The 6595-nt window shown below is 46.9% G+C and overlaps 1 protein-coding gene across 1 annotated transcript in view; it reads left to right on the top strand.

Annotated features, from left to right (window-relative positions):
• The first annotated feature begins 801 nt into the window (after positions 1 to 801).
• Positions 802 to 6595, top strand: part of SPOPL (speckle type BTB/POZ protein like) — a 58642-nt gene continuing 52848 nt past the window's right edge. The window contains exon 1 of the mRNA XM_014599582.3: positions 802 to 928. The gene's annotated coding sequence lies outside the window, so the exon portion shown is untranslated. The remainder of the gene's footprint in view (positions 929 to 6595) is intronic.

The following is a 6595-nucleotide window of genomic DNA, read 5'->3' as shown; positions in this document are numbered from 1 at the left end:
GCAGCGGGGGCACGGTGGCAGCAAGCAGGGAGCTCCTCCAGATGGCTACAGCCGTGTCCGGGGGGTGGCGAGCGCCGACCACCCACAGGTGCTGCCATCCGTGTTGGCAACGCTTCTTTCAGGGGGTGCACTGCCAACCTCAGGGGCTGCACATGCACCTGTGTGCATCCCCTACATGTTGCTAATGCAGTTGCCAGCCCTATCCCGGGAGGTTTCTTCACATGATGTAATGACATTTATGGCTTGACGTCAGGGAGGCAAACACTACATTTAAAAACCCACTGGACAACTGCATCAAGCAGATTCAATCGCTTCTTGGCCTCTTGAAGGCTCGGATCAAGTTAATTGTAGTGAATGCACTGTCATTTATGTCCCAGTGACTGTCCTGGAGACCATTCCCTAAGAGCTGGAGACCCCCGGGGCAGGCAGCCAGACCCGCCGTCCCTGGGGGAGGCGACTGTCCAGAGCTGCGACCGCCAAGAGCTTCCTAAGAGCTGCCATTTTCTGGGTCAAACCATGGGCCCACCTGGCCCAGTCTCCTCAGAGCTTGAGCAGCCCCAGCCCTGCGCCAGGGCGGCCCTGTTAAGCCCTCAAGCTTTGAGAAGCAACAGCCGGGTCCTCCCCACTGCTCCCTGTTGTGAAAGGGGCAGAGAGGCGAGCCCCCCACGAGGCTCCTGAAGCACCGCCCCCTGCTGCAGGCGGCTCAAGGCAGGCCCCGCCCCCTTCCCCCACGCCCCAGGAGGAAGCGGCGACGTCGCTGCCCGGCCGCAGTGACGTCACTGCGCGACCCCGCCCTCCCCGGAAGTGAGCGGGCGGCCGTACGGAAGCCGGCAGGGGCCGCGCCAGGGTGCGGGGGGGCGCTCGCAGGGGCAGGAATGTGGCTGCGCCCCCGGCCCGACAGCATGAGCCCCACCCGCGCCGCGCTCCGGTACGTACCGCCCGGCCCGCGTCGTGCAGGGCCCGGCTCCGCCCCACCCCAGCCCACCCCACCCCAGCCCGGGCCCGCGGGGCGCCTCCTCGGGCTTCAGCCCCGCCGCTCCCGCGGGCAGGGGCCTGGAGGCCTCCGGCGATGCAAGCAGCGGGGCGTTTTGCAGCGAAGGGGGAGGGGGGAGAGTTGCCGCGGCCTGGTCTAGTGGCCCCAGCCCCGCGGCTGGGTCGTGCTCCCTGCCCGGGGCCCAGCCAGCGCCCTCCTGCCCCGTCTGCCCCCTGGGCCTGGCCTCGTCCTTCCCGCTCCGAGTGGGCTCTTCCCTTCTCAGGAAAAGGCGCATCTCATTAAAAAAAAAAAAAAAATCAAAGGTTGGTCCGTTTCCACCTTTCCATTTGAAAGCTTTTTTCTCCCTAAATGTTGGCAGTGGTGTTTAATTTAATCGATTTCATAGACGTTGGGGCTGGTGAGATCATTGATCTGCTACAGCTGAAGCAAAGACGTTGCAGGTATAGTCTTCACTATGTCGTTTGGTTTACAGCAGTTGCAATATTGGGCAGGGAGTGGGATTGTCTCCAGTCAAGTTACATTTGCACCTGGTGAGGTCCAGGGTTTTGTTTGACATTTAACTGTAGTTGTTTCCTTGTGGTATTATAGCATAGTGTGAGCGTGTTAATGCTACAAATCAGGCTGACAAGTTTCTTTGGGTGAATCTGATACCTTTTATTAGGCCGACTTAAATAGTTGGGGGAAAAAAAATTAGTGAGCTTTTGGGTTTGAAAAAAAATTTTTTCCCCCCAGCTATTGAAGTTGGTCTAATAAAAGATATCAGATTCATCTAAAGAACGTTGTCGGCCTACATCCCTAGACCAGCATGGGTACAACCTACACCCCTGTAACACTAATCAGTAAAGCAGTCAGGACTCCTAATAGAGATGATGTCTGTTATTAGACCAGCAATCTTTCCTCTAGACCGATGGGGCTACAACCCAGATACCTGACTAATAGGTAAGAGAACACATAACAGGAGAAACATTTTGCTTTGGAAAGAACGAGGTCAGCAAAACTAATGTGATTCATGATCATATTCCTACCGTTAAGTAAAGTTTCATGAATGAAGTATTGTCTTTTGTGTGCTGATGTTGTAAGAGAAACTCTGAAGATATTGCGGGCATTACTTTCTGTTTCAAAGTGTGCTTCTGCTTAGTAGAGGTACAATTTATAGTTCTTTCTTTAAGAATTAATACACTTTCCTGTTGGAAGTGTGATGCCTTTCAGATTAAATATGCTCAGTTGAATGAAATGCAGTCAACTTCTGATCACGGGCTCTGCAAACTTCTCTTGGTATTTGAGAGTCGGGCTGGGTTCTTGCCCGCTCTTCATGCTGCCACATATTTATTCTGCAGAACTATTGTCACATGTGGTTTGGACGCTACAGTGGAAGTCTTACTGTTCTGGAACTGAAATAGAGGCATGATTACATCCGGCTTTTTGTTTAAACTTTTTGGACAAAAGCAGATGAAGATGCTTCTGAGATGAGTTTATTGTTCTTTCCACAGTTTAGCTCAGTAAAATCAAGCTGCTTTCTTGTGAGGCCTTGGGGGAGGGAGTTTCAGTCTCCAGTGACATGGTGTTTTTTGTCACTGACAAGTGTTTTATGTTTGACCTCTGGAAGGGCCACATACCTTTGCACTTTCACCATTTGTTTCTAATATCTCTATACTATAGGTTTCAACAAATAAAAAAAAGTTGCTTGTGCTCTTTCTCTCACCCTTTTCCCATTCCCCCCCAATACAAACTTAACAATCCCTGAAGAATTAAAGCATAGTGACCATTTTAAAGGAGCACAGTTAACTTAAAAATCATTCTCATGTCTAATATTTTTACCCAGTTGTTGCAAATAATACTTAGAAGCATCATACCTGAAAAGAGCAAAAACATACTTTTCTTAAATGCACAGAACAAAGATTTAACAGCTGTTTTGTACATTAGTTTCACTATTTTTTCTTCTCAGTCATTTTTGTCCTTGAATTTTCACAAAACTGGGGAAATAAAAGAAACAAAAAAAGCATACATGTTTATAACTGCTAAACATGTTGGGACACTTACAGCACCCGAAACTACTTCCTTCTCACTCTTTGAACCTGATATTGCTAATGTTCAGAAGCACAAAACCATTGTCTAAAACATTGAGAGCAACTGGCCTAGACACGTTTGTTGGTATCTAACACTTTATGTGCTACAAAACAAACAGAAAACAAAGTTAAAATCCCTAGTGATTAGGAAAAGCCCTTCCACCTTTAATATTCCATGCCTAGTGATTCCAGCTCCTAGAAGGATACCATCTTGGAATCTCCTTATTTTTAGTAAATGTTTAGAAAATTATTAAATTTTTAAAAATGAAGAACAGGAACCTGACTGCTTTTTGTAAGGGGAAGTAGCTAAGCCAGTTGTCAAATGCCCAAAGTTGGATCAGAGTTTATTTTTCACTTTAGTTATGAAAATTGCCATAGCTAGCAGGCCTTATACATTCCATCCTAGGAATGCCATGTATCTTAGACTGCAAACTTTTGAGGCCGACGTCTATTGTTATTTTAACACAGAAAAATGTCTTAACGCAAAAGACCTAGTAGTCCTTGGAACCTCGGCCATGGAACTGTTACAGTACAAATAATCTCAGGCAAGCAAAGCCTTTCGCTACCATATGTGGGACCTTGGCCACCCCAGGAAGGCTGTCTCTGGTGGAGTGGTAACAGCTTCTCATCTCTTTTCTCTCCCACCCCATTTCACATGGGTGGTTCCTAAGGCAGCTGGGTTCCTGGAATAACTTTTAGGTTTTTTTCAACAGGCAGGTCTTCTCTTTTGAAAAGAATAGGAAAGCCTGTCTTTCTCTGAAGATAGACATGCTGGTTTTGTTTGCACTTTTCTGCATGTTTAGAAGGTAATCTTTGCTAGTGTAAAAGATTTTGAGATTTATTTTGTTGGGCTTTTTTTTAACGAGAGCAGCTTAGGATCCATAGAAGTTTCATGGCAGAAGAGATTGCACTTCATAATAGCTGAGTACTTTTTGTTCTTGGGTTTTTCTTAAGGTCTGGTTATGTGATGTGTATATAAAGTGGCCGGAGTATGTTATGCTTAGTGTTTTCAGCTGGTGGTAACTTTTGTCAGTATTTAACTTTTGTGGTAGGGTTAGGTTCAGTTTGGGAGCAAACTCTTCTTTTTAACTAAACGCTGCTTTGGCAGAGCAAGAGCCCCTAAGTTGCTTATACGGCTTCTTGTGGCCTGGTGAAAATTGATTGCAACTTTTGTCAGATATAGGACTTACGCAACACACTTTATTGTACTAGCAACCATTAAATCTTGTTGTGTGAATTATTTAAGTTGGCTGAGGTTTGTTGGCATGAATGTTGAGCTTAGGATAGTTAGGGGAGAGTGGGGCATTTCTCTCTACTCATTCAAAGGCTCATTGCTGCTGTGGAACCAGATAGTTCACTAAATCTGAAGATGCAAACTGCATAACTTATATCTTGCATTGGCTTATCTCTCTCAAGAAGTGGACTCCTCTCTTGATTTTGTCTTTTGGTTTTTTTGACATGACATGAACAATATTTGCAGATACTAGTCTGTGCTTATGGAAGTGACCGAAGGGATCTGGTATGAAACATTACATAGGTTTACAGTTTGATAGTATTATTTCGGTGAATTAAAAATATTTCCTTTCTGTGCAGTCTATTGAGAGCATTGAGGCCAGGATACACAGTGATTTCAGTTGAATTCCATATAAACTGGATGTAGTTAGCTGAATAAAAGAAGAGATATAACTGGTAAATCAGCAATTTATATAATGTAAGATAGTGTAAGCCTCTATACTGGGGTACTTTCACCCACCTTGGTGTTGATTATCAGAATGACATTTGTAGTAAAATTAGTATAAGATATACAATGCCTACACCAGAATAATTGCAGCATATTCCTAAGTTAGTCATTTGAGACAAAAAGACCTGCTATTTCCTTTCCACCAAGTGGTACATGTACTGTGTGTTTAGCTGTCTTTTAGATAGCTGCTCATCTGTTCTCTGTGGATCCTGGTATAGCTTATATGCTTGTAAAAGATATGCAGACCCCCCCCCCCTCCATATTTACTTGAATTTAAGATGACACCGAAGGAATTAGATTCTCTACAGTTGGGCCTTGATTTCCACCATGGTTACATCCTTGAAAAAACAACGTGTAAATAGAAATTACATAAGATACGAAGGGTATATGGGAAATAAGGGTTCCAGATGTGGCTGATAATTTGGCTGATAGATGCCCATGCATGCATGTAGCCATCCGCAACGCTGCATGTAGGCAGTGAGGAGCACAGCCCAGCAGCTTGGAGAGCTACTTGCAGCTGATAAATCTGGTGTGGTGGGAGGGAAGGGGCATGCAGATCAATGCCCCCAACAGTGAAGGAGAAGTGGGGCAGGCACGGTATAGAGCCACGGCTTGTCGGGGGGGAGGGGGAGCTGGGGCTGTGTTGGGCTTTCTTCGGCAGAGGCTGGGCTCAGGGTGGGCGGTGGCAGCCCTGGGAAGGGGCTACGGGTGGGGGGGCTACAGCCCCCCCATATTTCACCATAGCCCCTTTCCAGTACCACCGCCTGCCTCAAGCCTAGCCTGGCTCAGCCCCTACTGAAAAGAGCCCTGTGCAGCCTAGCCCACAGCTGCAGCCTGCCCCATGCAGATTTGGGGGGCACATGCCCCCCCATCCCCTCTCGGGGTGCGTGCAGCAGTAGGAGCTGTCCCCCATACGAGCCGCAGCTCTGTCCCCTGCCCACCCCACCCCGACTCAGCTTGGCAGTGCCTGCCCCAGCCTCTGCCTCACTCCCTCCCTCACTGCAAGGGGCGTTGATCTGCCTCCCCCCCATGTCCCTTCCCTCCCCACCTGTCCTTCCACCACAACACAACACGCTTACCAGCTACACTGAAAGCAGTGTGGTGGAGGGAGGGCGGGAAGTGACCAGCTTATTCTAGATGCAGCTGCGCATCTTGGCAACCGTGCTGCACTGTATAAAAGTGAATCCATACTGTGCACAGAAAGAAAGGGTCACAATTAATTGATTGTGCATAACTGAAACCATGCAAAAATACCATGTAAATTGAGGCCTAACTGCATATGGAAAAATTGCACATTTGTTATAATTTTACAGGTATAGAATCAAGTTTTTGGAAGTTGGCCTTGAATTTGCTCCCCTCCCACTGCTACAATAGGGAAAATAAATCTGGGAGGTCAGGTAGCCCTCTGGTCCCCCAATTTCTTCCCCTTGCAGCCCCTTTTCCCCTTCTTTAATGTCAGTCCCTACAGTCCCTGAGCACATGGAAGTCAGGGGCAAACTTGAAAATACTGACCTTGAAATAAACGCCCCTATAGTAATTTCCATATAGGACCCATAGACTTAGTTCATCCAGAGTTGATGCATATTACCTTTTTGCAACTGCTGAAAGTTTTAGCACAGGTACTCCTTAAACACACTGTTGAGCAACACTTTTGTAACTACTTTATATACAGTACAAACTACGTATGTTGTTAGTCCCTAGTCAAAAGGCTTATGGTTTACCATACAGCTCATTGGGCTGGGCCCCAAAAGAGTCAATAACATTTCAAGCCACAGTGACCCCACAGTTCAGCAC

The sequence above is a fragment of the Alligator mississippiensis genome, chromosome 4, assembly GCF_030867095.1.
Source record: "Alligator mississippiensis isolate rAllMis1 chromosome 4, rAllMis1, whole genome shotgun sequence".
Classification (NCBI taxonomy): Eukaryota; Metazoa; Chordata; order Crocodylia; family Alligatoridae; genus Alligator; species Alligator mississippiensis.
The sequence above is the reverse complement of the archived record's forward strand: the minus strand, read 5'-3'. Positions and strand labels throughout refer to the sequence as shown.